Source organism: Olea europaea, chromosome 10 (genome assembly GCF_002742605.1).
Source record: "Olea europaea var. sylvestris chromosome 10, O_europaea_v1, whole genome shotgun sequence".
Taxonomy (NCBI): domain Eukaryota; kingdom Viridiplantae; phylum Streptophyta; class Magnoliopsida; order Lamiales; family Oleaceae; genus Olea; species Olea europaea.
Genome location: NC_036246.1, coordinates 15,992,472 through 16,008,949, shown reverse-complemented (window position 1 = coordinate 16,008,949; position 16,478 = coordinate 15,992,472). Strand labels below are relative to the sequence as shown.

At 36.0% G+C, this 16,478-nt stretch overlaps 1 pseudogene; it reads left to right on the top strand.

The window, feature by feature from the left end:
• The first annotated feature begins 12,649 nt into the window (after positions 1-12,649).
• On the top strand, positions 12,650-15,134 carry LOC111402654 (annotated as a pseudogene).
• Positions 15,135-16,478: the final 1,344 nt, after the last annotated feature.

Sequence of the window (16,478 nt, the reverse complement as noted above, 5' to 3'; positions counted from 1 at the left end):
CTCCTACCGAAATTAAAAGATCCAGGGTGTTTTACTGTTCCTTGCACTATTGGTGAAGTTTATTTTGATAAAGCCTTATGTGATCTTGGTGCAAGTATAAATTTAATGCCTTTATCTGTTTTCAGGAAACTCGACTTAGGAAAGGCTAAGGCGACTACTATGACACTACAGCCAGCTGACAAATCATTGACACATCCCAGAGGATTAATAAAAAATGTACTTTTGAAGGTTGAAAAATTCATATTCCCTATGGATTTCCTCATCTTGGACATGGAAGAAGACAGTGACATTCCGTTAATACTTGGCAGACCGTTCTTGGCAACAGTGAGAGCTCTAATTGATGATCAGAGAGGGCAGTTGATCTTAAGCCCCCGTTTAACCCCTATTACTTGAAAATGAAAATGGGAAAAATAGTATTTTTTAGAAAAATGAGTGGTTGAAAAAGAAGAAAAAGTTTTCGATTTACATGTAATATTATTTTATGGAAGATTGTGTGGTTGAAAATAGGAGAGAGAAAAATGGAATGTAATGTAATTAAATTTAATGGGGATCAAACAAGGGCTAAGATGAGAAGAGGAGCAGGTATCATTCAATACTTTTAAAGCCATGAAACTTCCTGCAAAATTAGATAATTGCTTCCAAGTTGATGTCACTGACAAGATGGTCCAAGAAACATTTTTACTTAACAGCACATCCGATGGTTATGAGGCATGTATTGCACATTCCCAATCAGCCCAGTCAGATTCTCTTGAGATTGAGACATGTGCAAGGTTTTGGAGACCAATCCACCATACACACGAAAAAGACACTTCAAGGAACTTGGAACAGGAATCACAAAGTCACTGCCTTTCATTCAGCAGTCGCCGGTATTGAAACTCAACCAACTACCACCACATCTCAGATATGCCTATTTGGGAGAGTCATGTACACTCCCGATGATTATTTCAAACATAGTCAATGAGGTGGGGGAAGAAAAACTGCTTATGGTACTATGAGAAAATAAACGACAAATGAGTAGACGATAGCTGACATTAAAGGGATCAGCCCTTCACTGTGTATGCACAAGATTCTCATGGAGAAGAATTGTAAGCAAAGTATAGAGGGTCAGAGAAGACTGAATCCAAATATGAAAGAAGTGGTCAAGGCAGAGGTATTGAAATTATTGGATGCAAGCATTATCTATCCAATTTCAGATAGTGCATGGATCAGCCCAGCTCAAGTTGTGCCAAAGAATGGGGGAATCACAGTGGTGTAAAATAAGAAGAATGAGCTAATTCTGACCAGAACAGTGACAGGATGGAGAGTTTACATCGATTATAGCAAACTTAAAGCAACTACATGAAAGGATCATTCCCCACTCCCATTCATTGATCAAATGCTGGAGAGGTTGGCAGGGCATTTGCATTACTATTTTCTTGATGGATACTCGGGCTACAATCAAATACCAATTGTGCCAGATGATCAGGAGAAGACCACATTCACTTGTCCCTACGACACTTTTGCCTATCGTAGGATGCCCTTTGGTCTTTCCAATGCCCTGACCACATTTTAGAGATGCATGATGGAAATATTCTCTAATATGATTGAAAGATTTATAGAGATGTTCAAGGATGATTTCCCAGTTTCTGGGTCTTCATTTGATCAATGCTTGGAGCACCTAAATTTGGTCTTACAAAGACGCAAGGAGACTAATCTGGTTTTGAATTGGGAGAACTGCCACTTTATGGTGTAAGAAGGGATTGTACTTGGGCATTGGGTCTCAGCAAAAGGAATTGAGGAAGACAAAGCAAAAATTCAGATCATTGAGAAGCTACTGTCGCCAATATCAGTTAAAGGGACTCGCAGTTTCTTAGGGCATGCCGGGTTCTAAGGAGATTTATCAAGGATTTTTCAAAAAATCACTAAGTCGCTATGCAATCTGTTGATGAAAGATATACTGTTTGAATTTAATGAGGAATGCCTAACAGCTTTCAACACTTTGAAGGAGAAACTCACGTCAGCATCGATAATTGTAGCACCAGATTGGGAACTACCTTTTGAACTAATGTGTGACACCAGTGATCATGCCATGGGTGTAGTATTGGGACATCGAAGAAATTTTTTTTTCATGTGATCTACTATGTAAACAGAACCCTAAATGATGCCCACATCAACTACGCTACCATTGAAAAGGAGCTCCTAGCCATGATATCTGGTGGGGTCTAAGGTCATCGTCTACACAGATCATGCTGCACCAAAATATCTCTTGATAAAAAAAAATGTTGACCCGCGATTGATCCGTTTGGTATTGTTGCTGCAAGAATTTGATGTTGGGTATTTTTGGCAAGATCCGATTCTCTATAGGCGATGGGCAGATCAGATTATAAGGAGGTGTATACCTGAAGAAGAAATACCTGAGATTCTTGAGCATTGCCATTCATCTGCTTATGCGGGACACTTTGGAGCTTCAAAGACTGCTGTAAAGATTTTACAGTTAGGGTTTTACTTGCCTACATTGTTTAGGGACACCTTCGAGTTTGTAAAGAGATGTGATAGATGTCAACGCACTGGGAATATCTCTAGAAGGAATGAAATGCCATTAAACAACATCTTGGAAGTAGAGATATTTGACGTCTGGGGGATCGACTTTATGGTACCTTTTTCCCCATCATTTTCAAATTAGTATATCCTGGTGGCCATTGACTCTGTGTCTAAATTGGTGGAAATAGTTGCATTACCAACCAACGACGTGAAGACAGTGATTGGGTTTTTTAAAAAAAAAAATACATCTTCACCAAATATAGCATACCACGAGCGATGATCAGTGATGGAGGCAAACACTTTTGCAATCGACAGTTTGAATAGTTGTTGACCAAATATGGCGTTAAACATCGTGTAGCTACCCATATCATCCACAGATTAGCAGGCAAGTTCAAGTTTCCAATCGATGATTGAAGAGAATACGTGAGGTGATAGTGAATTCATTTCTAAAGGACTGGTCTAAAAAGCTGGATGATGCATTGTGGGCTTATAGGACAGCATTTAAGACAACGATAGGTATGTCTTCATACTGCCTAGTTTTTGGAAAAGCGTGCCACCTACCACTAGAGATAGAACACCGGTCATACTGGACTGTGAAACAGTTGAACATAGTTTGAAGGCCACCGGTGAAAAGCATTTACTGTAGCTTAATGAGTTAGATGAATTCATGATAGAAGCATATGAAAACTCAAAGCTCTACAAAGAACGAACCAAGAAGTGACATGACTTGCATATTCAGAGGTGAGAGTTCGAAGTGGAGTAGAAAGTGCTATTGTACAACTCTAGACTCAAGCTCTTTCCGGGAAGATTAAGGTCAAGGTGGTTGGGTCCCTATACTGTAACAAAGGTTTTGCCATACGGAGCTATAGAAGTCAGCCATGAAATTGAGGATACCTTCATAGTTAATGGGAAAAAGGCTGAAACACTATTGGGGCGGTGACTTCTCCAAGCAAAAGTCTTCTGTTTAACTTGGGACACCAGAATGAAGCAGCTATGGAAAAGTCGAGCTATCGACTATAAACTAGTGTTGGATGGGATGGCAACCCACTGTATCCATTTGATTTACATTGCTTTTTTGCACTAGCTTAGGAAAATTTCAATTTCACGTTTGCATTATCTTTATTGTTTAGCTCATCGATCAGCCATGCATGTCAAAAGAGTCTAAGCACTATTCATACTAGTCCTTTTGCATTGATCACGAGTTAAGAATGATTGAAGTCGTACTGGGTGATTGGGTTGAAATTCATGCATTTCGAGGCAAAAGTTTTTTTTTTAATTTAAAGGGTCAATGCGTGATTGCGAATTCAAAATTGGTTTTTGACACTAAGTCTATGGCCTACACGCCTTTCATGTGGTCTTAAATTGTATTTTTAAAAAAGTTGGGGATATGGAAAGGTCAGGTCGAGTCACCAATCGAAAACCAAACTTGGGGAAAAATTTGAGCTAAGTCGTGTTTTTTTTTTGGGAATCAATTGCATTATTTAATTGTCATATGCATACTAATTTACTAAAACCGTTTGCATTTAAAAAAAAAATTGTTTGTCTATGCGGTCGCATAGACAAAGTGTCCATGCTATGCGACCGCATGGACACTTACCGAAACTACATGGGGGCTTATAAGTTTTACCATGAGGCCGCATGGTACAACCAATTACGGGTTAAAAAATCCGTAACTTGGCTCTTCATTCCCAATCTTCTCCATCCCCTATCACTCACTCCATGAACTCTAGGGCATGAGACCTCCCCAATTTCACGCACACACCCACGAAAATCATCAATCACTTTGTCATACATTCATACATCTATACTTTCATCTCAAAATCCAACTATTCCAAGGTATGAATTTTGTCCCTCTTCTTTCTTTATGCTTCGATTTTTGGGTATTTACGATTTACTACAGTAAATTGTGGTGAAAGGGCATAGGTAGATGTTGGATTATGGAATATATGAGTGTTTGTACATTATGTGATGATTATTCTTTGTAAATCATTCATAGGATGGAGTTGAAGGTAGTGCATACAAGGTGTTTGTTAAAATGTCTAGGTGATGAAAGTCATGAATTTTGCAAAGTCTTGCAATGGCCATGAATTTCAATGGAATTTGGGTGCATGTTTTGATGAAACCCCGTAGAAACTGAATTGAAAACCATACTAACTCGACCACAATTTAAGCACATAATTGACTAATTCAAGGCATCCTACATCGCCCACTTGGCCTCTTCATTTACCTATCCAAACGACCTTCGATCAACTTGAAATTTGAATATGTGCTAGACTACATTTAATACTTCCATATACTAGGAGATCGCTTGAGAAAATTTCGATATTTCTCTGTGATGCCCAGGGTGAAAAGTCCTTAGTTGGTCATCGGTCCTATTGCACAATTTGCATGTTTTGAGCTAGTCGTGTTGGTAAATTCTTATTTTAACATGATAACCCTATTTTAGGACATAGTTCATGCATTTTACATGCCATGAGTACAGGCATTTTGAAGCAAGTTTGGGAGATTTGTGAATTACGTGCTTTGTTTTCTCATTCCATTCCTCGTTTTTCAACATGAAGCCTAATGAGTTTTAGCCCCCGTTTGGCCCCCATTTTTCAAAGTAAAAATGGGTGGAATAGTGTTCTTTCGGAAAACGAGTGGTTGAAAAAGAAGTAAAATTTTTCGATTTACGTATATATTATTTTATGGAAGATTGTGTGGTTGAAAATAGGAGAGAGAAAAATGAAATGTAATGTAATTTAATGTAATGGGGGTCAAACGAGGGCTTATTTTTCACACTTTTGCAGGATGCCACCTAAGAGAACTTCGAAAGGAAAAGAAAAAGTCAGCTCATTTTTAGGAACTTCATAAACTAGAGAGCTCAAGGGGGTTTACAGAGGTTCCTAAACATTAAAACCGTAGCCCGATATGAGAACATCATACGCCATTGGACAATGCACCTTGAAAGACCCGTTCGACTTGGTGATTTCTTAGGTTATGAATTGGTTAACTTGGTTCAAATTTGTGGTTGGCACAAAGTGGTATAGTAAACACACCTAGTCTATAAGAGTCTAGTTCGACAGTTCTTTGCCAATTTCAACAGTGAGATCGACACCCCAGGTTTAGAGCATATACATCAAACATGGGTGTGGGAAAGGTGGATTTTGTTCTCCTCGGATGTCATCCATGACTACTATCAGCTAGACATGGAAAATGTAGTTCCATCCCTACTGAATTCAACTGGAATGAAGTGGCAGAGGTTTTAATTAGCTAGGAAAATGCATGGCCCCTCGTAACTGCTGAGTGGCATCAGATTGAGCTCATACCTTCCATTGTTATTCCATGGCTCTTCATCTACCACAATATCGAGCCCACATCACACAGGACCACATTCCTGAACAAACAACATGTTTCATTTATCATCTGGTTCTGGGGTGTAAAATAGATCTTGCCACTCTTATCTACAATCAAATCATACTTTGGGAACTTGGAGGGATCGGCATACTACTTTGATCTTCCTAAGCCTCATAAGCAGCATATGCAAGGCTATGAGCATTACAATACTATCAGAGGAGGTACCTGAAAAACCCAACCCCCCGATAAAGCGTACCACATTTGAGGCTCAAGAGCGAGCTCAGGTAAGACATTGGGAGGAACAAGAGAAAGAGACGATGAAGACAGCTGCAAGTTGCAAGGGCCAGGGACCTGATATTGTTGAGATGCCCCATGTACAACCACCACCACTGATGGGAGTTGATACACATTTATTGCATCAGATGTTTGCGACTCTCACAGGGACCAGCCACAACATATAGGGTCTCCAGCAGGCTTTGGGAGCTTTGACGATCGACATGCAGATGGCCTGACATGACATTTGTACCACCCAAAACATGGCACAAGCTGCTCACCTGGAATCTTGAGCAGCTAGGAGGGAGATGGATACTATGAACCGGTGGATAAGTGTATTTGTAGGCTAGGTGGATGGTATCTAGCTCCGAGTAAATGAGACTTGGGAGCGTCTAGGCCATATGGAGACAAACATTAGCGAACTCCAAGCTGAAATGGCACAGTAGTCTGTGATGATGAGAGAGATCTTAGCGCCCCTACCTCCACCCCCAAGACATGATGCAGCAGAGCCAAGTTTCCCACCACCACATCCTTAATTATTTCTTTTAAACTTAAGTTAACTTCACATTGAGGACAATGTAATCTAAGTTTGGGGGTGGGTGACATAATCTTGGATATGAACATCTTTTCATCACATTGCCTATATTCATCAATATCTATGTTTCATGACTGTAAATTATGTGCTTGATGGTAGTAAAAAAAAATTGATTTGCATTTTAATTTAGTTTATTGCATTTCCTTTCTTGCACGCTTGTGAGAGATTGATGGCCTTTTCGGCTATGATGTGATTATTGGATTGGTCAAATTTACAAAATGTGGATATGGTGCGGAATAGATTAACCAATACTTATTGATGTAATACTTGACATTCTTTATGCACGCCACTCGTGCCCGACATGTTAGGTTAGTAATCGGGGTTTTAAACATAAAGTACGAAAAGAATGATAACCCTATACTAAATCAAATAGTTTACCACCTTAAGAAAATTTGGAGATGGTTGAGCATTCATAAGGGAGCATTGAGATAAGTGGGGGTTTCGTGCATGAATTTTATTATGTGGATTGCCTAGACCAGTGAGATGAAGATTAGGTGAAATTCTTAAATTAAGGGTTGGTTTTGAAGGCTAATTGTCTAGAAAAATAATAAAGTACATAAATCTAACTTGTGAAAATAGGACACCTTTTCCCATGTCTTTATGGCTCGAGTAAATAAGCCTATAAGGATATTTCAAAATTTGGTACTCAAAAACCAACTGATTTGGGAGTTATCGGCCCAAAGCTCGTTACATGGGTCATATAGAAAGCAAGAGGTGAAGAGGTGAATAAAAAGTCATCTGATCGAGCATTTATAACTCTAGTAAATAAGCCCGTAAAGGTTTAAAATCTGGTGTCTTAAAGCCAATTGGTTTGAGAGTCATCGACCTAAAGCTCGCTATAGGAGTTATACAGAAAGCAAATGAGGAGGTGACGTGAAAAAAAAGTGTCAACAGAAAATAAGTGAGAAAAGACACGATAAAATCATGAGGACCTTGGATATTCGATTGAAGAAACTATAACTTTGAGGCAAGCCTAGTTACTTAGTTTAATCTTAAGTGTTGAAACAATCAAATCTGGGAGAGCGTTCATTTGTTAACATGTGCACTCATGATAGTGAGATCTATCCAAACTAAGAGAGGGTAAGGACTGCAGTTACCTAAACTCCTAACTTTAAAACAAAACCCCGGGATAACTGAGTGAAAAGAATAAGATTGGGGGGTTGTGTACCTCTCGATTGAAGCAAGGACATATTTGACCACTCTAGGTCAGGACTAACCCTATCATGAACTAAATATGTTGGCATGATTTCACACACACACACACACACGTCGGTTATACAATTAACAGGTAAAGGTTGATTTCATTCTTGCACTAATCAATTTTTTTAAGCCAAATACTTAGTACAATCCTGAGACACGATGGGTTATTAATCCATTATCTTGTTCGAGGACAAATAATAGTTCAAGTTTGGAGGGTTTGATAAGTGCATTTTTACACATTTATTTAGTTCACAAATATGACTTAATTATGAGCAAAATGGTTGAATTGTGGATTAATTTTGTTGAATTTGTGAATTGTAGGGTATATTGATTGATGTGGTGAAAAACACGAGAAAAGATTCGAAAAAGGACTAAAATGAAGAAAATTGAAAGTTCAAGGACCAATATGCAATTATTAGAAAGATGGCCCGATGAATGAATCAAGAAATTGAATGAGCTAAGTACAAATTGAGGTTACAATGAGGTGATGGAATAAGATAATCTGTCAAGGCTAACTTTTGCGGACAACACAAACCCTTGCCAATTAAACATTTTAACTTTGGCCTAGAAGAGTGAGGTTAGCTTAGGAAATTTCAATTGGACTGAGCTAGAGGAGTTAAGGAAAGACACTTACGAGAATTCTAGAATCTACAGGTCAAAAATGAAAGCATTCCATGATAAAAACGTTTTGAGAAAAGCTTTTGAACCAAATCAGAAGAGTGTACTTGTATGATTCTAGACTTCACAAGAACCAAGGAAAACTTCACTCTAGGTGGATTGGCCCCCTTTATGGTGAAACGAGCTTTTGAAAATGGGACAGTTGAAATTGAAGACCCTAATGATGGTACAGTATTCAAAGTGAAGGGACAAAACCTCAAGATAGTCTATGGGCAACAGGTACCTGTAGTGGAAGAAATTCCTCTTGCAGACTCGATTTACTATCCTTGACATCAACAAAGTAGCCTTTTATTTTGATTTTTGTACATTAGTTTTAAGATTTTTCTTTAGGTATTTCTTTCATATTTTAGGCTTATTTTCATTTCCTGCTTTACCCTTTCGATTAAGCACTTTGAGGTTAACCATATTTTAGGTTTATGTGATTCACACAGTATTCATGTGATATCCTTCCTTCTTTTTACTTGGCAGACACATTTTTACATTGAAGACAATGTAAGAGTTGGTTGGGGGAGAATTAATTTGGATTCTATTGTACATTGCACAATGAATTGCATAAACATCATGAAATTTTGTTGTGATTGGTTTTTGAGAAAAAAATTGTTTAAGTCTTTGATTTGCTATATGATTATGTTCTTGAATGACAAACTATGCTATAGGAGTTAATTTTGTTTATGAAAAATCTAGATGTCAAGAAACTTGCTCTATTCCTTTTATGTACACAAGTTTTGTGGTATTATGGTAGTTTGACAGATCTAACTAGAAGAATCTCTTGCTGAAGTTTTCATGTGAGAGAATTAGTGAAAATTGAGAGCTGCCATATACTAAAAAAATGGTAATAAGCGTTCATTGATTCCTTGAACTAGAACCTTCTTTTTAGAATTACATTATAATTTGTCGTAAGATGGTTGGTTATAGTTGGGATATGATGGTGGGTCAATTTAAGATATAATTGGGCCGTTGAAGCCATTTTCTACATTATCCATACCTCCTCACATTGAAAAATAGCTTATAAACATAATTTTTAACCTTTATGTTTCTAAGTGTATAGTAGGTTTTAAACGTTCGTTTGAGAAAAATAGTAACGAAGAAAGGACGGAAGTTGATAAGTACTCAAGCGAAGCGATAAAACATAAAAGAGAAGGAACAGAAGAAGAGGTGGAATTTCTAAAAAAAAATTGATGAAAAAAAGAAGCAAAAATTAAAAGAGAGAAAATGAGAAAAAGGAAGAAAGGAAAAAAGAGGATTGATGTTGGGAATTGAAAAGTTGAAGGATGCATTGAGTAAAGGATGTGGTCTATTGAAATGCTTGATGAGATGCATAGCTAGAAAATTAGAAGTTCTTGAATCCATAAGTCCTTCTTTTCATATAGCCCAACTTAGCCCTCATTAAAACCTTTTGCATTGGTTGTTTTAATCCCAAATAGTTTTATGGTAATAAGTTGATGAATTCTCAATTGATAGTGTGCCTATCATAAGATCAATGTTTGCTTGTTGCTTGTCCATTAATACTTAAGCTTCATGTTCTGATGTACTCAGCTCCATAGAGAGAAACCCGTCACTAAACACTCTGATACCAGTGAGTTATGGGGCTGAACCTTTAGATCGAGACATACTTGACATTGCACGTGTTAGGGTTGATGGTAAAATGGCCATGACTTAACACACACACACACACATAGTTTGTAAGTGTTTTTTATATCCTGATGATCATGACATTGTTTAGCTTATCTGTAGTGTTGTTTTGAAAAGAGTGTGAAATGTTTTTGAATCGGGACTTAACAATTTAACTTGTAGCATAAACCAATTGTTGATTACCTTGTTTTGCATTAAATTGCTAGGGACTAGCAATAAGCAAGTTGGGGGTGCGATAATAACGCAAATTGTTAAGTTTTTCATTCAAATATACTTGCATTTGTTCGATAAATTGATGTCTAAATTGAGGTTGCAAAATGGATGAATACAGTGAAAAAAATTAAAAAAAAAAGTGAAAAAGGATAACAGTGGAAGAAATTGAAAGCTCGAGACTAAGTTGTAAATAATCCAAAGATGAGATGGGCGATGGAATGATGATTTGAGAAGACTAGGGGTCAATTGGTTGCAATTAGAAGTAAAAAAAAAAGTGAAATTTGACCATAACATTTTCACAAATCAATTTTCAACTGCATAAGGATATTTCAAATTTTTAGCCGGAGGTTGAGATCCATTTTTGACGTAGTAAATGTTCAAATTGGAAAAGAGCTATTTCTAGTAAAATTGTAGCTCTTTGTGTTGACTTTCCAATGCACTTTGAATCGCCACTATTGGACATCAGGAGAGAAAATTATGGTCAAAATATTGAAAGTTGTGCGGTTGAGAAAAGTGGAAGACCCATGCAATTGTAGCCATTTGTTCCATGCGGTCGCATATGGTGGTTCAATGAGCTCATAGGTTGCAAATCTTTGTTCTATGCGACCACACCAACTTCTACCATGCGGTTGAACAGTTCAATTTTGAGGCACGAAATCCGGTTTCCTAATTTCAATCAAACACTTATGGAAACACTTCTCCATCACAGTATTTGAGCCCCAGGTCATCCCAGAATGCATAATATCTATCTTCATACTTATTTTATCTGGTTTCTGCACAAGAGTTCCATGGAGAACTAAATATCTTAGTGAAGCTACGAAGGAACTCAGTTGGTTTTAGTGATTTCAATATTTTCTGATTCATGTAAACTTATTTTTTTCATTGTCAAACAATTCTAGGGTTTAGATTTCCTTTCATGAATATGTTTTGAGATTTGTTTAACATTTATTACAATTTTAATAGATTTGGTCATACTTTTTCTATCGAACAATTGAAATATTCATTTGAGTTTTCATTTCAATCAATTATTTTATTGGTGTGAATCTTTACTACCTTATACTTGAAATATATGGTCGATCATGAATCTTATTTCAATAAATAAATGTGAAAATGTGTTTTAGGAGATTTAAACTTTAGAATTACTGTAAATTTAATTTTGGTTTCAATGACATATTTTTCGATTAGAGAGTCAGGTAGGACTTCTCTATTTGAGTCATAAGTGTGAATTTTTTATGCTGAATAATCCAAACTAATTGAGGAAATTCTGGTGCTTCACTAATTCAAACCTTGATATTTAAATTAAAAATTCGATAAACTAATCATTTTCACACAATTCACGAGAATCCTATTTTGTTGAATCCTTTGAGCTATTCATCCATCTCCCTGTGGAATCAACACCCCAAAGCTATGCTACGATTACTGCGTTATTATTTGGGCATAATTAGTAAATATTTGAGCATTTTGACACATTTAATGCAAGTACATTTAGCACCTTTTGGTACATATTGAATTGTGCTTTAAATTATGTCTTTAGGTATTTTGAACATGTTCATTCTTCACACATATTTGTTATGATTTGTACATTTTGGCATATTTTTTTTTTTCACATTTTGGTACCTATTAGAACATGGTCAAATTTTGGAACAACTGGATACATATCGTGCATTTTTGTTTATTTTGGAATATTTTAGTACGTTTCGCAGATTTCAGTACATTTTTTTTTTCTCTTTTGCTCATTAAGGTACAATTCGGTAGATTTTGCATTTTTTAGTAAATACTGGAGCTTTTTGGTAATTTCAAACAGGAACATTTTTGTAATTTTTGCATGTTTTCTCATTTTATGCATGTGTATATTTTGGTAATTATTGCTCCTTTTTGTATATTTAAAAGCGTTTTAGTATGTTTCGTGTATTTCATAATATTTTTGTTACTTTGATACATTTCAGAGGGTTTTGTAGAATGCCCGAGTTATATAGGAGCTTTTTGGTATATTTTGCGAATTTTGGTACATTTCTTGCATTTCTGTGCTTTTCATCAAGTTATGGTACAATTTAGTTTGTTTTTGTTCATCTAACACATTATGATATATTTTGATGAGTTTTAATACATATTGAACATTTCTATAGTTCAATACACATTTCACATTTTGGTTCATTTTGACACGTTTTGCTTCATTTTGGTGCTTTTTTGTACTTTTTGGTAATGCAACTGTACACAGAAACTACTGATATTCTTTCAGAGAAACCAAAGAGAGTATACTTGTTTGGAATTACCAACTTGTAGATCGAGATTTTGGATCACGTCAGGCGAAGGAGCTTCTAGATCAGCTGGAAAGTGTGTTGGCAAATGAACCCGTTTTCGTCAAGAGTGGTCAACACATTGTGGAAGTAAAGCCTGAGTTAGTGTACCAGCTAATTTACTGACTAGGTTATAGTTCAAAGTCCAAATGTATGTAGGGAGATAATAGTAAGGCATGAACTTTCTTCTTGTTAATTCTCCTCATGGAAATATTCTCTTTGAACTTAATGCCAAACAAGGAGCAACTTAATCTTGCAAAGATAACACAAAATTGCCCCTCAAGTTGGAGCTGGAGATTGGATACTCAAACTAGGATAGTTGGACTTGAGGATGTGCATGTGATGACGACCAAGAAACCTAACAAAAAGATCTACATGCTGACACTTACAACTCCAGCAGGTTGAAATTAATGTTGCCAAAAATTTTCAGAAACCACAAGGAAGTGATTTAAGGAGGACCTCTTACTAATCTGTATTTTTCTAAACTTGATTGTTGTTTAAATTGTTTTGCTATTGTAATTATAGGCATGAATATCAACAAAAATTAGGTGTAGTTTTGGATATGTAGGTGTATATAATTGTTCATGTGTCGGGGTAGGACAATTGCTTTTCCCATTTTTTCCTTGTAGTCTTTCTTTCTTTCTTTTTTTTTTCTAATAGTGGTATGAGATTAGATTTAAGTTTTGTCCTAAGCTCATTTCCATGCTGTTGTTGCGATCTCATATATTGAGACTTGAATCATGAACTAACCTTGTCGGTCTTTTCACATGGCCTTTCAGCTAGGAGGAGAGTAGCTTTAGATTTATCAGCTTAGCCACTAAGCTAAAAAAAAGCTCCATATGTTAGTGAAGCACATTCAATAGACACATTTGACTTTATTTTGGTGCAGATTTAACCCAATTTAGTCATTGTGAAGAGAGTTCCAGTATAAAGAGGATTCGGGTGTAGGAAGAAAAGAAAGTCCTTGGTATACATTCTTTAGAGTAGATCCATAGTCACAGTTTATGGAATGTTTCAAAGAGACGGACATAAATTTGGAGACTGTGTTATTTTCTATTATTTACTATTCAACATTTGTCTAGCTTTCCTATCATATTTTGGTTTGCTTGATATCTTATCATGATCTCTTATGAATCATGGATTCTGATGTTGCCAATCATCAGTGACAAACTGAAAAGGTTGCTAAAAATTTGTTAGATATATTAATACAAGGATCTAATAGGTGAATGCATATGGCTACTACTTCAAATTGTGAGCATTGGAGATCATGAAAATGTCTATATGGAGCAGCTCCACTGCACCCGTGTCTTGTGATCCATTGATAAAATTTAAAATGGCAAAACAACACTGAACTTGAACCTTAAGAGTATTTTATTTTGAAGAAAAGGAAAATATTTATTGTTCGAGGATGTGGCAAGTCAGACTAGGACATCCTATTTGTGACCTAAGTCTGTTTCCTGTGAATCAACAATTTTAGAAATTAGTTTGAGGTTGCTATTTTGGAATTGTGGTTGAATTGGTTTGGATTGTTTTTTTACTTTCATAAATGCCCTCGGTATTTTCTCTATTTTGCATGGTTGCCTACGAGGTGCACATGATTATGTATACTATCGGTATGTTTAGCTACTTGTTTGCCGTGAGTAGAAATGCTTGTCAAAGTAACTCATGCTTGACAAGAATCTCCCATCACGTTAAAGTAGGGTTGAGGCAACTTTCAGAATGCCATAGGCCAATATAAATTTCAAGGCAATGACAATCTCTTTGTTCTCATAAACTTGCTATCGAGTTTTTGTATATTGCTTGTTTCATGTTTTTAGTTGCCTGTACACACATCAAAAGTTTTCAGGATACCGACAAGTAATTAGTTAAATTTAATATTTTGTAATTGTGATTGATGATTAGAAGTGGTTTTTAAGATGAGTAGATAATATATTATTATATTATTTATTCAAGATTTTGATTCTCATCTTGTTTACAATATTTTTACCATTTTCTCTTGACTAGGGTGTAAATAAAGGCCTTGTAGCAGCACGACTCCTAGCGATAATGCTGCAAAAGGAAGTGCTTCCTGATTTCGTTCTTTGTATAGGAGATTGTCGATCAGATGAGGATATGTTTGTGGTGATAATTCAAGCCAATGAATCTCTCTCTCCAGTTGCTGAAGTGTTTGCTTGCACCGTTGGACAGAAACCGAGCAAGGCCAAGTACTACTTGGAGGATACATCAGAGATATTACGAATGCTACAAGACCTTGCTGATGCTTCTGAGCAGTCGGCTAAAAATGTTACACAATCTCCTTAATGGGTGGTCATGGATAAATTATAAAATAACAAATTGTTTTTGTTCTTGTGATGAAACCAATATACGCATGTAAAATGTTCTCCCTAAGAGAATAGAACTTTTCTTTATTTTCTGGATTTGTTTGCAGTATTTTCTAAGAATGGTGAAACTAATCTATCATAGTTCTAGGGAATATTTATGTAAAATTTGATATTTTGGAAGAAAAGAGAAAATGGAATTTCCTGTATATTACATCATTCTTGTCTTAATCTTGTTTTGGTATGTAATAAAGAAAACAACTCCTCAAGTTGGATTGTGAATGTCATTTGATCCAATGCTTAGTATATATATGACCTAATTGTCACTTGACATGTAGGCTATTTTGATCTCTCCAAACTATGTGGTAGTAAATCTTAATGTTCTTCGTTCTTTTTAAGGAAAATTGGATTGGAGGCCATGCGCATGGCTAATGCATAAATCTTGCAATAAGGATATCAACCAAGTCAGTTTACAAGTGATAGAAGCCACAGATGACAGACCTGTCAACAGAGGATTTGGACACCATAGTCTGTTCTTGCTTTTCGAGGAAATAGGTGCTTTCCAATTAAGGAGAAATAACCTATTATTCACCAGCATGTGGAAATATCTCCGACCCAATATGTGTTACAAAATTGAAATAAATTTATATCACCTTTAGATAGAAAGTATAATCCTTGTCTTGGTGACCCTTCAAGTGTCACAAGTGTCGAAAAGCAAGGGATGATCCACATCTAGACGGGGCCATTGTGCTCTTGCAAAAACTAGCTAAGAGTGACGAAAGAAAAAGAAATGTACTGCCTCGAGGGTCAAATATATTAATTTTTCCACCAATCATCAACAATATGTTGGATTGCCATTGGTAGGTGTCATTGATTTTGACTTTTATCCCTAAGAAATAAGTCAAAATCTTGTGCTTAAATTCCGCAAGTAGACAGTGTCTTAAATAAGTGGATGTGAGTCCAATTATTGATCTTATGAGGACTAACTATCTAATCTAGTTTCAAATTAACATAACTCTAATCGAACAACACAATTAGGATGAGATTAGTTGTAATTACTAATTAGGATTAAGCATGTACATAAAAATTGTACATAATGGATTACATAAAACAATGTGGAAGGAAAAGATTGTATAAAAAAGTTAATTGTATTTTAAATTGATAAATGATAGTGACATGTGGCATTACGTAACCCATTATGTAAAGTTTGATGTACAATAGCAAGGTCCTTACTAATTAACCCTAATGCTAACTAATTAACCAACTTATTTAACTAGTTAAGTGGTAGGAAAGCGTTTATGATTACTCAATTAATAAACAAAGTACTAGGATCCCAATTTTCCAATTTAATATCAATCCCACAATTTTACAATATTTATTTGGACTTGAAGATCAATGTTCTTGTCTTGATTACTA